This window comes from Heterocephalus glaber, unplaced genomic scaffold (assembly GCF_053883595.1).
Source record: "Heterocephalus glaber isolate CG9 unplaced genomic scaffold, H.glaber_assembly_v1.0 deba00001688, whole genome shotgun sequence".
Classification (NCBI taxonomy): Eukaryota; Metazoa; Chordata; class Mammalia; order Rodentia; family Bathyergidae; genus Heterocephalus; species Heterocephalus glaber.
The window spans coordinates 3,059,367-3,075,248 of NW_028258413.1; the positions used below are offsets into that span (position 1 = coordinate 3,059,367).

Sequence of the window (15,882 nt, forward strand, 5' to 3'; positions counted from 1 at the left end):
CTCAGCCACTCTTTCAGGAAACAGTTGCGGAGCACTGACTGCCGGCCCGGTCCGGCTCCGGAGGCTGGAGATGTAAGAAGAAGCAGCAGAGCGGATTTTCTGTCCCTCAGTTCCCAGGACAGTGTGGCACAGTGGCTGATGCTGGTGCCGAAGTCAGAGGATCAGAGCTTCAGGCTGGGACATATCTGGATCCTGCTGCAGCAAATATTCACAGTATTTCTACAGACAGCCAGGACAGAGCTTTGAACAGGCGGTATGTAATCTAGAAAAGCCATATTTCTGTTTGGTGCTTACTAGACCTATTTGATGGTGTTCTTGTGATGACAATAATCGTGGTGATGTGTTTTTATTCCAGGTTCACCGAATCCAGCAGTGTGCTGGTCCTGGCTTACCAACCAGCTGCTTGGAAAAGAGCAGAAGTCCTCAGTTACAGGTTTGCTAACATCTGTAGTGTGAATACTCCTGTCCCCGCCAATGGCAAGCTGCCAGCAGGTCCTGCTGCCAGTGGGGCTGGGGAGGGGTGGGACAGGAAGAGATAAGCATAATTTTGATTCTGTACTGTGTGTGTGTGGTGCTGGGAGTTGAACACAGACCCTTAACATAGAGCTACATCCTCAGCCTCTTTCTAAGTTTTATTTTGAGACAAGGTCTTGCTAAGTTGCTAAGTTACCCAGGCTGGCCTTGAACTTGTGACCCTCCTGCCTCAGCCTCCCGGAGTGCTGGGATTACAGACCTTTGCCAAGTTCCTGGCTTCATTCTATGCATTTAAGCACAAAATCCAGAACATTGTTGTTACACTTAAATTTTAACTGCATGAATTATGAAAGAGTAAGCTAAGAATATGAGATTAGAATTTTATTTTTTGTGTAAGGGAAAACAACATAAACGAACATTTTAATATCTCACATCATCTTCCTAGCTTTTAATTATTTTATCAAAAGTAACAACAGAAAAAACAATGTGCATTTACTTAGAACATGTTCTTTAACATTCTTTATTATATACTGCAACAAATTAGACTATTTAAAAACAGACCATTTTCAACATAGCATTTTATGGCAATAAAACACTTTGCAAATCAATTTTATTGTTCCTCTCTGCAAGCTCAGGAGGTAATAGATATGAGTCCCCTAGTTTTGCAGACAAGGAAAGTAAGGCACAGAGAGCTCTTCAAACTTTCACACAGTGTGCTAATGGAAAAACTGGGATTAGGGCTTGAGCCCTGAACTCTCTTGGCCATAGTTAATTAGGTTATGTTTTCTGAAATGGGGATCCTTTACAAAGAGATTTTCTCTGGCTTTGGTCTGTACAGAGTCCCTGCCGGAAGGGCCATGGGAGAACCCCGTTTCCTACCAGCTTCCTGAAGCCTCCCACTCACCCTTACCACAGCTGCCTGGGTTGGAGGGAGGTGCTGGACCCAGGGATGGAAATCAGTAGGTTGGTCTGTGGCCTAAACATGACATACTCCTTCTCTCTAGAGTTCGAAATGAGGCAGGAAGAGAAAATCAGCATGGGACCTAAATGTTAAAGGCCATGCTCTAACCATACAGGAAGGCATGGTGGATTGTGGGTAAAGTTATGAGGGGGCAGAAATTATTAGTAGGAAGAGAGTTTGACTTCAAGAACATGCATAATTCTCAGTATGGAAGCCATACAAGGAAAATTAATCAGTGTTCAGGAAAAATAACTACACACCATGGGAGACAGACCACATAGCAAGAGAAATGGAGAGAAGTGATATCCCAGGGTTGCTCTGGTAGGACCAGCAGTTTTCTAGCTTCTGCCATGTATACACAAGAGCTGATCAAAATATGAGGTGAATGTTTAAGTTAAAAATAATTTATTAGAGTAAAAGGTGCAGTGCATTAATCCCCCCTCAAAACCCCCTTCCTGCTTTGAAAACCCTTATCCTATTGTTCTTGCCTCTTTCTGAAGCAGCTCTGGAAGTCCTCTTTCATGAGGGTCTTTACCAGCTGTGGCAAAACATATGGTGAATGCCGTTGCCGAGTGCCATCCAAGGGGAAGTCAGGCTGCTGCAGACATGATGCTGTCCTCATCCCCCTTAGTCACCGGATATGGCACTGTGTGACTCCTGGCTCTTCCCCAAAGTCCAAATGACTATGAAAGGGACACACTTTTAGTCATTTCAGGACATCGAGGGAGCCAGCACAGCACAACTAACAACTCACAAAAGAGGAATTCAGAGTGGTTTCAGAAAGTAGCAGAATGATGGGATAAGTGTGTTTGAAGCAAAAGGGAGTATTTTGTGTGTGGGGGTGGGGCAATGTGTCTTTTATTGTAATAAATTAAAAAGAACTTTGAGTGCTCACTGACTTTTTGAGCACTTTGTGTGCAGGTTCTGCTGCGTGGGGCAGGGGCTCCTCACTGGTGACTTATCCCAAAGGGAGAAGCTGGAACAGGTGGCTCAGGAATGGAGCCTGGGGTGCACCCAGCCTCTTTGCTTTGCACGCCACCTTGCACGGCACTTGGACGCGTACTTTTATCCCCAACGTAGCATCATGTGGCCTCCAGCTTCACCTCTATTTCCATGCTTGAAGAAAAAGCAAACAGCTGCAAGAAATGTGTTTTCCATACAGGAGGAATGTAAAACTTCCTCCAGAGGATGCTGCTGTGGTCCTCTTGACCTGGGCAGTGATGTAAACTCCCAGCAGCAAAAAGCTTAAGGACAGAACTTTGTCTGCACCCTTTTTCTTTAATTAGCTTAACATTGCTTTCCAGGATAGAACTGGGAGTCCAGTTAATAAAGAAGAGAGGGAAATGAGGCAACCAGCAGCGGCTGCCCAGTAGACTCGCTTGTACACCCAGTTCCACCACTGGATAGCCCGAGTGAGTCTTGAACAAAATTAGAAGCTGCAGAGAGGAAAGAGGCCTTGCTGGACATGGGGAAGGTACTCTGACCACCAGCCATCCCCATTTCACTGTTTCCCTCTGAGCAAATGTAGCTGAGTTGTCCAAAAGAGGGCTTCTTGTTTGAAAGCACTTTAAAAAAATCCAAACAATTGCTAAAAGCAAATGTGGATTTGTTAACAAGTCATGCCAAACTAACATCATTAAATTTTAAAAAATTCTGCTGAAAGGTAGGGAAATGCTGTAGAGACAGTGTCTTGACTTAGCAAAACACCAGATAAGCTCTCTTGATGTCATGGCAAAGAGACAGGGCAGTTTAACTTGATCTCTAAACCCAAAGTTGATCAAATGCATTTCCCCAGTATGTTGACAAATAGACTGACGTTAGCTGAGTAGGAAGTCCGGAGAGGTAAGCTCATGGACTCTGCCTTACTTGTCCTGATCAGTATCCCTGGGGGCGACTGGGAGAAGACACGGCAGGTCACAGCCCGAAGTTGGCAGGAGCTGCTAATGACGGCGATGGGAACCCAATTTGGGGGGGTCCGACCATCACAGGGACCGCCATTTGCTTCCCCACTCTTGGGGACCACTGTCTGGTGCTCTCTGCTTCCCAATGACTGAACATGGTTTTTCCTCATGCTCCTTCCAGTTTTGGAGAGTTCATGGTGGAAGGGCAAGACCCGTCTCTGGCGCTTCAGCATGGGCGGAAGCAGAGGCCTTCGTTCTCTTATCCCACTCCAGCGAGACTTCCCCCTGGACCTCATCTGAGTCCATCCTGCCTCGGTCATCTGGGCTTCAGGTTTGCTAAATCCAGTCCTGGGTCCTCACTTTGCTGGACTTCTCGGCCAACTGATGCATCTGCTTGGGCTCTTCCACCCCATACACTGCCTTCCTGGGCTCTTGGATGGCCTTGGGTATCTTCCTCTCCCTGCACTGGCTGCTCCTCAGGTCCTCCTCTGTTGTACCTATCCTCTCTGTCTTTGAGGACTAGGTCTTGGGCTCCTTCGCCTCAGCTGTGTGCACTCCTTCTGGGTCTCACTGGTCCCTGATGGGTCCGACTGTCCTGCAGCCCACCTCTCTACTCCAGGCAGAAGTCCCGCTTGACCCTCTAGCTGGCTCCGCCAATAGCCTTCCTTGGCTCTGTCTCTAGCAGCCTAACTCTTCCAATTATCCAGTCCCAAATTTAGCAGTGAGTTGTGACTTCTCTCTCACACACACATCCTAGCACATCTGCCAGAGCTTCTCACTCTGCCCTCAAAATCACTGAGTTTCTGATCCTCCTCTTCCCCAGCGCCTCCCTGTCTGAGTTGCCTTGCTTTCTCGCGTCCTTCTCCTGCAGTGTGGCAATGATCCCCTGACTGGCCTTCTCTGCAGGAGGCAGGAGAGGGGCCCAGTCAAGTCTTGTCTCAAACGCACCCAGAGTGAGCTATTTAAACAAAGAGTGGGAACTTACTATTTATCACAATGCTCTCTGAATAGAAGACTGAATGAATAATGACTGGTAAGCAAGTGACCACAACTTTAGACCGATTATTTTACTGACTCACAGTTTCCAAACAAGGCAGGTGTCGCCCCGCTGCCCACGGAGTAACGGTAAGAGTTACAGTTTGCGTACTTACTCCTTACTGTACACATGTTCATGACAAGGAGCGCTCAGGCACTGTGGTAAGGCTGGGGCTCCGTCCTGGTGACGAAGGAAAGGAAGGAGAGGTTAGATGAGTTTCCGGCTCACCAGCTAAGCTCTGGCAGAACCAGGATTCGAACTCAGGCAACTCAGAGCCTACACCTTGGCCACCGCCCTGGGGCTGGAGAGCACTAGGGCCAAGTGCCTGGCCCCAGAGACTTCTCCGACAGGAGGCTGGGGATGAGTGTTTTCCCCGGGAGGCCAGCACTCACGGGCAATGACAATTTTCCAGTGTGCAAAGGGATGGTGTAGAAGAGTAAGATTTTTATGTTGCTGTGGAGAGGAAGACCAGAGCTTGCAACAGAGGCAACACAGAGGGCTGACTTCAGCCTCACACAGAGCTGTTTTGTTAGAGTGCACGCATGTACTGCAGTCTGCTGTTCAAAGCGACCGCTCTACTGCACAGCTGGGGTGGCCCTCCCTTGGGCACAGGGTTCTCAGGTGGAAATTTGGACTTGATTTCTAAGCTGCAGCTCCTGCGATTCACCTGCCCTTTAGCTGGTGGCTTAGACACTAAGGACAGAGCAGGGAGGGGACAGGGAGACCGGAGTGGCTCACTAGCGTGGGAAAGAGAAGCAGTTCCCTCCCTTGCACAGGCAGCCTGGAGATGGGGAAGTGACCGCTTGCATTTCCTAAGTGTAGAGTTGTGATCCCACTACAGCTGCAGTGGGTTCCACTCACCCGGCATGGAGTTTGCCCCACTTTGGAAGCAGGGCATTGTTAGCTGGCTCACAGGCAAATGTGTCATTGCTCAGTCGGGAGGAAGTCTGATTAGACAAACCGTGTGGCTTGGTTGGCAAAGATCTCAGGACACACTTCCGACTCGCGGTGTGAAAAGTGGACATCTTGGAGGGTGAGCAGATGAGAAAGGGTTGGGGGGCTCGGGGGGGCTGGGAGAAGCTGAGAGAGCCAAACTCAAATCTGCCCGCTTGACAAGCAGCCCTGCGCCTGCTCTATTCCTTATCCATACTGAGTGGCTTCTTGGCAAGCAAGAAGCAGCCTAGCGCAGCCTGCAGTGTTTTGGGACCAGTCCGACCTCAGTTCAAATCCTGCCCCTGTCACTTGCTGGCTGAGACTTAGCTTTGGTGCATCTGTTAACACTTAGCTCCACAGGTTGTTTACACCATCAGCAGAGATCACACCATGGAAGCCAACTGTGCTTTGTTGCTTAAAAATAATAGTTCCTTCCCTTTTCCACATCCAGGGAAGGGAATCTGGTGGCACTGTGCTACCTAGAGAGCGACTGAGGAGCTGTGACTGCTCCCTCAACTTCTGTCACCACCTGGAGAGGAGACATGCAGCTTGAGCCAGGCAGTAACTCCAGCACATTGCTTCTTTCCTGGAGAAAGTCTGTCCAAGCCCTAACAAAGATGTCAGTTAAACTGAACCGTGAGTTCAGTGCCTGCTTGCTACATGCTGGTGCAAGCCTCGGATGTCACTGTGGACCCGTGATGCATGTTTCACGGACAGCGCTTGGGTTGTCATGTCCAGAGGCCATAACAAAGCTTAAGGACAGAGCAAGTAAACCCCACAGTTAGACCTGCCCGGTTCAAATCCTGCCTCCCTTGCTTAGTAATTCTGGGCAGCTTACTTACCTCTCTGTGCCTGGGTAACTTCAGCTGTGAAGTGGGCTATCTGTAGTACCTCTGAGTCAATCATATACTGTATGTGAAACCTCTAGAACAGAGCCGAATGGTACATACCATTCGGGTTTCACTGTTACTATTATTGGTGAAACTTTAAATGTTTTGATCACCCAGGGACAAGGGAGGTTGCTTTTTTCCCATTATAATTACTTAGCTTTTGTTTCTTTCCTTCAACCTCTCTTCCTTTGCTTCCTCCTTTCTCCTTCTCCCCTTTCCCTGTTGAAGCAGATGGTACCATGACCTCTTCTGGTACTCAGTGACACCAAAGTTATGTTAAGCCACGGTGAGTCCACTCATCAGTGCTAACAATATTTTGGAAGCTTGGCTTGCGGTGGGTTGAAACTTAGAGTGTGGGTCCCGGGAAGGGAGCTCCCTGCATCATTTTTTTAGAGAAGACAAAGAGGTCCTCTGCATTTCCCAAGGGCCACTTTGTCGTCTCTCGTCCCCGTGGACTAGGACAGTGACTTCCGTTCTGCAGACACTGCGTATCTTTACATTTGCTCTGTCCCACCAAAAGCACTGGCGGCAACCTTCTGTGAGCTGGTCTTGAGAATCATGAATAAGTGGACACATTTGCCAAATAACATAAGATCAGAAAGGGAAACACTTCTGTGAAACAGTAGGTGATACACGGACAAGCGTGGTACTGTGGTGCTTCGGAGCAGTGCAACCTCAGAGCTTGCTGTGTGTGTCTGTTTGTGCTGGGCATTTTAACTCACTAAGTCTATACCTCACTGCTGCATTTAACATAGCTGTGACTAATACTCATCTCTGCCCACCCAGTCAGTCCCTTGGACATTCTGTTTTTGCACATTGTGCTCTTGGGATGGTTCTTCAGCTACTTAGCTGGATTTGTCTTTTCTGTGAGTGTGTTGTTTGATGACATTGTACTGATTTTAAGTCTTTCTTGCTTTTATTGCCTGGATAATTAAAGAATCAGCTTTGTGCTATTTGGAGGGAACTGTTTGTAGAAGGGAAAGCATTTATCAGATATCCCCTCTGCAGATGCATCTTTTTTCTCTTAAATAATATAGGGACTAACTGATCTGGGGAGTCGCCCAGTGAGTAGATTGCTATTCTGGTACCTCTGGAATTGATAGCAGGCCTCACTGAATCATCTTCACAGTGACTTTTGGTTTATTTTTAGAGAAGACGCTGCTGTGGTTGTGCCAATCATTGCCCCTTCTCTTTATTTTGTCTACATCTGATCTGCAGGAACGCGGGACAGATGATCTGGGGCAGCTCATCTCCATTCTCCCCACGCCCAGTAGAAGCAGTGCTGAATCCCACAGGGCAACATGTGGGCTGGGGTCGCTTCCACTCCCCCTTCACACCAATCCCGTCTTTGTCTTACAGGACTGGTTTTCAAGCCTTAGAGCTGACAGTGGTGGAATAGATTTTGCTGGCTTTTGAAATGCTCTGTTGGTTCCTTACCACTTCTAGCTTTCACGATGCCATGAGCACGATACTGAGCAATTAGATGCATTCTGAGATCTGCTCACTGGACTTGAAAATCTCACACTTCTGTGATTCTTGGCAATGATCCCCGACTCATGGAACCCAGACTACCTGAGAAGCAAAACAGGATAATTTTAATGATAAAGTAGGATGTTAGAAAAATATACTTAATTTGGAAATGGGCTCCCAATTTCTAATCATGGTCCTCAGAAGAGATTCAGATGAGGCTAAGGAATGAAGTAGTACTACAAGGGGTGATCAAAATGTACAGCAAGTGTATAATTAAAATGGATTACGGAAACATGTACCCAAAAAAGGAAGGGGGTCAAGGGATCGGGGACAGTGGTGGGGGAAGAAAAGGTGAAAAAAGGAATTCAGATGTGTCTCACACACGCACCACCTCCAGACAAGGGATGTAAACATTACGCACTACACGCATGTACTAATAAAATGATAAAAATGAGCAGAATTCTACCTAATGGAATATAATGTCCATGGGGGCAGAGGATTTTTTTTCCTGTATTTTGGATTTGGTTTTGTTCTGCTTTGTTTACTGTTCAAGCCCTAGCACTGAAATAATATCTGATACACAATATGCAATTTTTAATAAACTATATGAATAAAGGAGAAAATAAATCAATGGGTTCAAAAAAGATACATTGCTATTAGTGCCCCTCAAAGTCCCTCCCCTCACTATTAACCCGCTTACCCTATGACTCTTGCCACTTTGTGCAGCAGCTCTGGAGTCCTCTTTCCTGAGGGTCTCTACCAGGTGTAAGCAAAAATATGGTGAACTCAGCTGCTGAGTGGCATCCAACGGAAAAGCAGGCTAGTAAAAACATCATGCTGCGTCCTCATCCACCTTGTTTAATACATCTGGTGCATGCAACTTCTGGCTCTTCCGCAAAGTCAAAATGACCATGAAAGCTAAATGTTTTGAATCAATCCAGGACATCAAGGTAGCCAGGACAGTGCAACTAGACACTCAGGAAAGAGGACTCCAGAGCTGCTGCAGAAAGTGCTAAGAACAATGGGGCGAGTGTGTTCCAATTGAGGGGGAGGACTTGGAAGGGGATTAATAGCCAGGCAACTTTTTCTGCAATAAATTGAAACAACTATTTAGGCATTCATTGTATGTTTTGATCATACTTCACAGTCTTTCTCTATAAATTATGTGTTTTTCCATGTGTGAAATGTAGATATGTTTTGTCCATTGACTACAAAGTCTACTTCATTATGGGAATCCTCCATGCACTAATCATCCACACGGAGAGCTGTGATAATTGAGACACAATCGTGAAGGAAAGCTTGGCCCTGTTCCGTGCAGGGTGATCTGGTCGCCTCTCTAATGCAATTACACCCTCCAGGCGACTGTTGGGAGGCGGTTTCCTTGCCTTCCTGCAGGTGCCCTTCACAGTCCAGCCTGTGCCCAGCCAACAAGGCTCTGCCATCTTCATTCCTTGGAGCGTTGCCCTTGCTCTGCCCCGTGTCTGCACCATTGTCCTCTCCACCCTGCAGGAGCCTCTAACTGTGCTTTGTCTCCAGTTCCTGCTCCATAGGAGGTGATGGCAGTCTTTTGCATGCACCTCTGATGGGGATACAGTGGACCCTCAAGTTACAACCAGCATGACCTACGAACAACTTGGGTTATGACTGGAATTTTAGTTTTAACTTACAACCAAAGTCTTGAGTTATGACCTGAATGCTGACTGCTTGTGCTTCCAGATTTAACCCTTACGGAGTTCTGGGAGGAACATGACAGGATCCTGTCCTGTGTGGGGTTAATTGAGAAATCCTGGGCTGGTGTCTCTCTAAGGACAGTGAGATCTGCCTGTGTACAGGAGAGAGACTTTGAAGGCTGTGTAGAGGAGCCTGAGCCTTCATCGACCATCTTGAGTTACAATCAGCCCTTGGAAGGAATTGAGTTCGTAAGTCAAGGGTCCACTGTACCAGCTTGCTTACTTTCCCATGGTTTTCAAAGTCCAAATTCCTCCACCTGCTTACAAAGCCCTTCCTGACCTGGCCTCTGCCCATTTGTCCCCATTTCCACCTCCCTTCTTCCCCTTCTTCTTGGATTCTTTCTAGCTTCTCAACCGCACTAGACACCCTTGTGCAGTTTCCTCTGACAGGAGAATTCTGAGCCCCTTTTCGCCTACTGCATTATCTTTCAGTTCTCAAAAATGCAGCTTTATCAGAGAGGTGCAACTTTGGACCAGTTAGATTCCTTGCTATAATCTTTGTTAAACATTTCTTCGCTAGACTCTCAGTTACATGAAGACTAGGCCATGCTTGTCTCTTTAGCTCCTACATAACTAGTACCTAACCCAGTGCCCGACACATGAAAGGTGCTCAACAAACATTTTGTTAAACAAGTGAGCTGAGTGATTAGCACGCTGCCTGGCTTATAGTGAGCATTTAGTGATTGGCAGCTATCTGCTTCCAATATCTGTATCTATATCCATTCACACACATGCACACACGCAGCAAGTCAACATTAATACAATAATCGTGCTGTATGTAATAACAGGCTTACAAGGCAGACTGGTGGGAAGGGTCCGGTCTACTTATTTATTGAAATTATTGAAAGTGTGTAAATTGGCTCTCCACCCTACCTGGAAGATAATCTTATAAATAAACATATTCCAGTGCTGCTGAGACTCAAATTTGAATGAGCTTTCTGTGCAGTAGTGGTCACAGCAGAGTGCACACGTAGTGAAATCTTAGTAGCCCATATTATTTGAGCACGCAGAGGTTACGGGGTGCCGGTGTTGAAGTCACTGCTATTTAATGCGAACACGTGCCCCTGAGAGCTCACTTTGTACCTGGCCCAGTGGACATTGTAAAAGTAGATGCGGGTCCTTGCCAGCAGAGCCACAAGCTCTGATTGGCTGGAAGGGCAATGGCTGGTGTAGGTTTTATTGCACCTGAACTTAACTTCGGAGCCCTGCCTGGCCCCTGGCATGCAACAGAACTTAGTGGGGTGAGGAGATGGTGAAGGGCGGATGCTGGGGAGGGTGGGCAGCAAGTGCCGAGAAGGACCCAACTGCAGCTGCTGGCTACCGGTGCCCCTTCCCCTGGGAGGACACAGTGAGCTGGAAACCCCCAGCCTGTGATGTTTGCGGCCCTTTCCACAATGGAACTGTTGAGAACTGAAAAGTGATTTTTCCCAGCCAGTTTCTCCCCGATACGCTCTGTTGCAGAAGGGCTGAACTACATTGGGTCAAGGCGCTCAAATGTGTCTTGTCCCCTGATTATTTTCTGATCTCTGCATCAGCAGAATGGCAGATACACATGCAGGAGGCTCTGTAAGTCACCAAGGGGACGTCCCTAAGCCATGTCCACTTTGAACCTCAAAGTAGAGAGATACAGGGGTGATCAAAAATATGGTGAGTGCTTAAATTTTAAAAATTGTTACCATGAAAGACGCATTGCCACGAATACCCCTCAAACTACTCCCCTTCACTTGGAACACACTTACTCATCATTCCTGCCACTGTTGGAAGCAGCTCTGAAGCTCTCTCTCTGTCTTTCTGAGGTGTGATGAAAAACGCAGTGAGTGCTGCTGCCCAGTGTTACTGAGCAGAAAGGCAGCTCATAACATATGATGCTGCGTCCTCATCCACTTTATTCATCAGACGTGGCACCATGTGACTCTGGCTCTTCCCAGAAAGCAGAATGATCATGGAAGATCAACGTTGTGAATCGATCCAGAACATGGAGGCAACCTCAGCAGTGCAGCTAAAGACCCTCAGGAAAGAGGACTCCGGAGCTGCTGCAGGAAGCGGCGAGGATGGTGGTGTGAAGAGCGTGTTTAAAGGAAGGGAGGGGTTTTGAGGGGACTTCCTGGCAATGTGTCTTTTACTGTAATAATTTTTTTAAAAATTGAAGCACAAACCTTATTTTTCAGTCACACCTCATATTTTTTCTTTCTTGAAAGTTAAAATTAGGACGATCTCTAATGACAAATATATACACGGCATGGATAAACACAATTGCTTAGTCACTCTCTTTCAATCTGCCAAAGAGACCCTGTCTTTAAAGATTCCACTTGGAAGTGCGCACAGTGGACGGGGCCGGGAGGCACCTGCTCCCCCCAGTTGGTATCACATTGATTCTGTCAGTACACGTGGTGCATCTTGTTTCAGGTACTGTTCTCCTGTATTTCAGTTATTCCAGGGGCATGGTACACAGTCATGACTAAATGTGCATAGAATGTTAATAGAGGTGAAAAGGAAGTCTTTCAGGGAGTTCATTTATGTATGATCATAATTTATAAAATTAGTTGTATAACACCTAACTTAATGTCTCCCTTCTATTCCTAAGTAACACCTGTGTGGGTCTGGGAGTACAGAGGCCATTTTCTTCCACTTCTTCCCTCCCTCCTCTCTCTTTTTTCTTGCATGGTGCTGGGGATGGAGCCAGGGCTTCACACTTAGGCAGGCGCTCTCCCATGGAGCTACATGCCCACCCTGCTTATCTTTCTGTAGTCTTCACTGAGCAGTTTTGAACAGATAACTGTTTTGTAAAGTTGTTAAAACAACAAACAAAAAATAGACTTTGTTGGCAGCTGGGTGGGACAAAGAAACTATCCCGAAATGTATGCCTGGCTCTCGACTGTGTCCCCCAGTCTTGGCCCATTTGGGCCTCAGTTTCCCTCCTGGGGTCTGCTGTATGGTGACGCTGCACCTCGACCCAGAGCTAGAGCTAGCTTGGTCTCCACTCCCCTGCCACAGTGTTAGTTAGACCCTTTATGAGTTTAGTTCCACACTGTCTTCAATTTTAGACACAAGCTTTGAGACTATATAAAGTATCTGTGTTACTTTTCCTCTGGAGCTAAAGGTTTTTCCTTCTACATATGTTGCCATCATTTCTTTCTACCAAGGATCTGCAAAAAACATAGCCATGTTTTATAAATAATTTCAAAATTCAAGCAAGATCCACCAATACATTTTTTAAATGTTAGATGTTAATAGTGTATTAATATGCATATTATCAGCAGTATTTTTCTTCCCTAGTATAGAAGGAAAAAGGGCCATGTTTATGACTTATACAATTACACATTTTAATTTTATATTTATGAGAAATAGATAATTTATTATTATGACTTTATATAAACTATAACTGAACATTTTTCTCTTTATCATTATCTCTTTTTTGTTTTATTGAAAAATAAAATTTACACCAATATTTCAGTCCCTAAGAATCTGTGCCATGGCTGTTCTTAGTCCTGCGCAGCTGTTATTTCATTTAAATATCACCATTTTAGAGAGACACCAGCGTCCGGGGACACATGATGCGTGTGTGGGATGGACACAGAGCTGTTCTAGAGGGGGTGAAAGCAAATCCTGTTTTTACGGCCTTAGTGTTAAATCCAGGAGGACTTTGGAGGAGACTGGCAGGAGGGACAGGTGGACATCGGCCCCAGTGTGGTGACAGGTTTCCAACCTCAGCCGCATTCTTAGGTCGGAGAGGGCGGCAGCTGGGCCGAGCCGCCCTGCACATGGAATTCTTGCAGCAGGGCAGGGTGAGGGCTCCGTCTGGCCCCCCAAGCTCTCCCAGCAAAGGGCACAACTCCAGAGAGAGGAGCCACTATTCACCTAAATGGTGGAGCCCGCTCCCGCTTCCCCATCACATCTTTTCAATTACAGTTGGAGGAAGGGCTTTATGTTTGGAAAAGAAAATAAGTTTGCTTTTTATTTATCGTTAGTCATCAGCTCTCAGAACTGAACACGTGCTTCTTAGGCCCATCTTTCACAGTTGTGGAGCTGGGCAGGAATATAAACCGAGGCCCCATGTCCTGCATCTACATATTTACAAGTTATAAATCAAGTGGACAAAAAATAGAAGATGTTATTTGTTCTAACCTGGAGTTTCCTACCAGATCAAGGAGGGGGGAATAGGAGCCAGACCCCTTGTGCCCCCTCCCTGGCTCCATCTTACGCTGTGAGGGTTTCGTGTGCACATGGTGGATGCCAACCCCGTGTGTCCAGGCTCCATCATGCCCCCTCATCCGTACCTCCCCACGGCAGCATTAGGTCTACAGACTCTGGAAGCCAGAGAATTCTGGGGGCCTGGAGTTTAGAAAGTGGTCCCAGAGGGCTGGCACAGGCTGAGTGGGGACGCGTCCTGTGCACAGAAGACCACTTGTAGCTAGAGGAGGGGTGGAGTTCAGGGATAAGAAGGGTGCTCCTTACAGCTCAGGACGAAGGCCCATTTACCTGGGGCTGAGAACACACTGCTTTTCTTTATACCATAAAGTGTATCATATTGTTCCTGCCTTAGCCAGACACGGAGGAGGACTCTGTGGTCAACTTCTAAGGCCTCCATTAATTAAGAATGGTAGAAGTTAGTACTTTTTTACTTGGTATTTATGACCCATCTACTCTCAACCCTAAAAAGGATTTTTAGAAGGATCAGGTACATTCCTCACCACTGCACATAAAATATAAAATTTGTTAGTTCAACATGGAAGCCTTTCTTTTCTGTGCATTGCCATAGCACGGCTGTAGAACCACCTCCTTCTAGTTGGTTATCTTCAACAGGACTTCGGTCTGAAAGGTAAATAGCAACCATTATTTTAATTCTATAAATAGAAGAACTTGGAAAAACTTTTCACTTTATGCTTACTTCAAATACACAGTAAACCAGGAAAGGAGTCAGCAGCAGATGCAAGAGCTCTACCTGTGCTTATAAATCAGCAAAATCTGAGTAGAGGTACACATGTGACCCTGAAGATCTGAATAACATTACCCCTTGGATATCCAACAGAAATTCAGAAGGAAAAGCAGAGGCAGGAACCTCTATGCATCCTTCACAGAATCACCCATAAATTAGTGGCACGCTGTAGGTGGGGCTCATAGTGTTCGTAGGAAAGCTAATGTTACATACATTTTAACTTTAAGATCCACAGGGACCCAGCCAAGTGGAAAAATAGCTGAGTTATGGTGGAAACCAGTCACCTTGTTATTACGGAAGAACCAGGTGCAAGGGAAAGAATGGTATGAGCAACTGGTTTCTTTCCTGCTGAACAGTCATTCACTGTGAACACAGAAAGGGAATCTGTTAAAGGCAGAGAAGAAGATAAAAAAGTGTGTGTTTGATGTTTAAAAACTAACTTGTGTTACAAGTCCTCTTTGGGTTTCATGATAGAATAAAGGGGAGCTACATTCTGAGCTGCATTGACGTTCTCCCTGGAACAGTCAGGGAGTTTTAGCACATAGTCCACAGCAACTCAGACTGGGATAAGTCTGTGCCCGGGTTCAGGATATATTCACCTTGTCTGTATGGTTTTCATCCTACAGAAAAGTAAATTTAAGGAAAATGGAATGGATTATGAATCGTTGTCATTCCAATGTAAAAGCTTTGGTGAATGAGAAGTTCAGAGACAAATGTCATAGATATCGGCTTTGAGAAAGTAGTGTTACCAAAAATACTCATAAAACTTGACCAGAAAATGATAACATCCATGTTCATAATTATGAAATAAATACTTTTCAATGGTTTTCTGTTACCCTTAGGGTAAAACCCTGCGTGATCCATTCCCTCTCTTCCCATTTGGTTGTGTTTCCAGAAAGCTTCTCCCTGCTTTGCCTGAGCATGTTGGCCTCGGTCCTTTCTGAGCTTCTCCCACCCAGCTCCTGCATGGGGCCTTGTTCTTCCTCTTCCGTCAGCCCCTTCTGATTCCAGTCTCGGCTTAATCATGGCTTTCCTGGGACTTGTCTCCATTTCCCGTGATGGCGAGGTCTTTCCATTAAGCACGTCTGCTCAATTTCATCATTTTCCTTCTGTGCAGTAATAAGAGTAACATCCCAGCCTATTCCTCAGTGCTTCCCCACGACTGCTGAGGAGTGTGCTGCCTGTTTATTCTGCTCCTGCCTCTGAGGAGGCCGTGGGGCTCTTCGGGGACAAATAGAGGTGGAGAACAGCAGGGGAGGAAGAGGTGGACAAGCAGACACAAAACGGAGCCAGGGTGTGGGAACTCACAGAGGTGAGGGCAGCGGGAGATGTGTTGGGACCCTGGAATTCCCTATGAGTGAGCAGTGCTTTCTCTGTAGCAATGTGGAGCCCGGCTCACCTGTGTCCTGGGTGAGCAGCACTTGAGGTGACATGATGCAGTTGTTTGTGTAGTTGTCTCTACCTTCATTTTCTTCTCCTTCCTCCAACACTACCAAGGCAGGCATCATGGTGTTGTGCTGCTCAGAAACCCAGTGCAGGACCAAATGAAGC

General features: G+C 46.5%; 1 long non-coding RNA gene across 5 annotated transcripts in view; it reads left to right on the plus strand.

The window, feature by feature from the left end:
• The window catches only part of LOC101708405 (uncharacterized), a 104,254-nt gene that overhangs the window by 57,772 nt on the left and 30,600 nt on the right, over nucleotides 1–15,882 (plus strand). For 3 of the 5 annotated variants that reach the window (XR_015446452.1, XR_206128.4, XR_015446455.1), the window contains 3 exons: nucleotides 18–253; nucleotides 356–433; nucleotides 3,518–3,667. This is a non-coding gene — a long non-coding RNA (uncharacterized LOC101708405). The remainder of the gene's footprint in view (nucleotides 1–17; nucleotides 254–355; nucleotides 434–3,517; nucleotides 3,668–15,882) is intronic. The other 2 variants (XR_015446453.1, XR_015446454.1) reach the window with 1 other exon arrangement.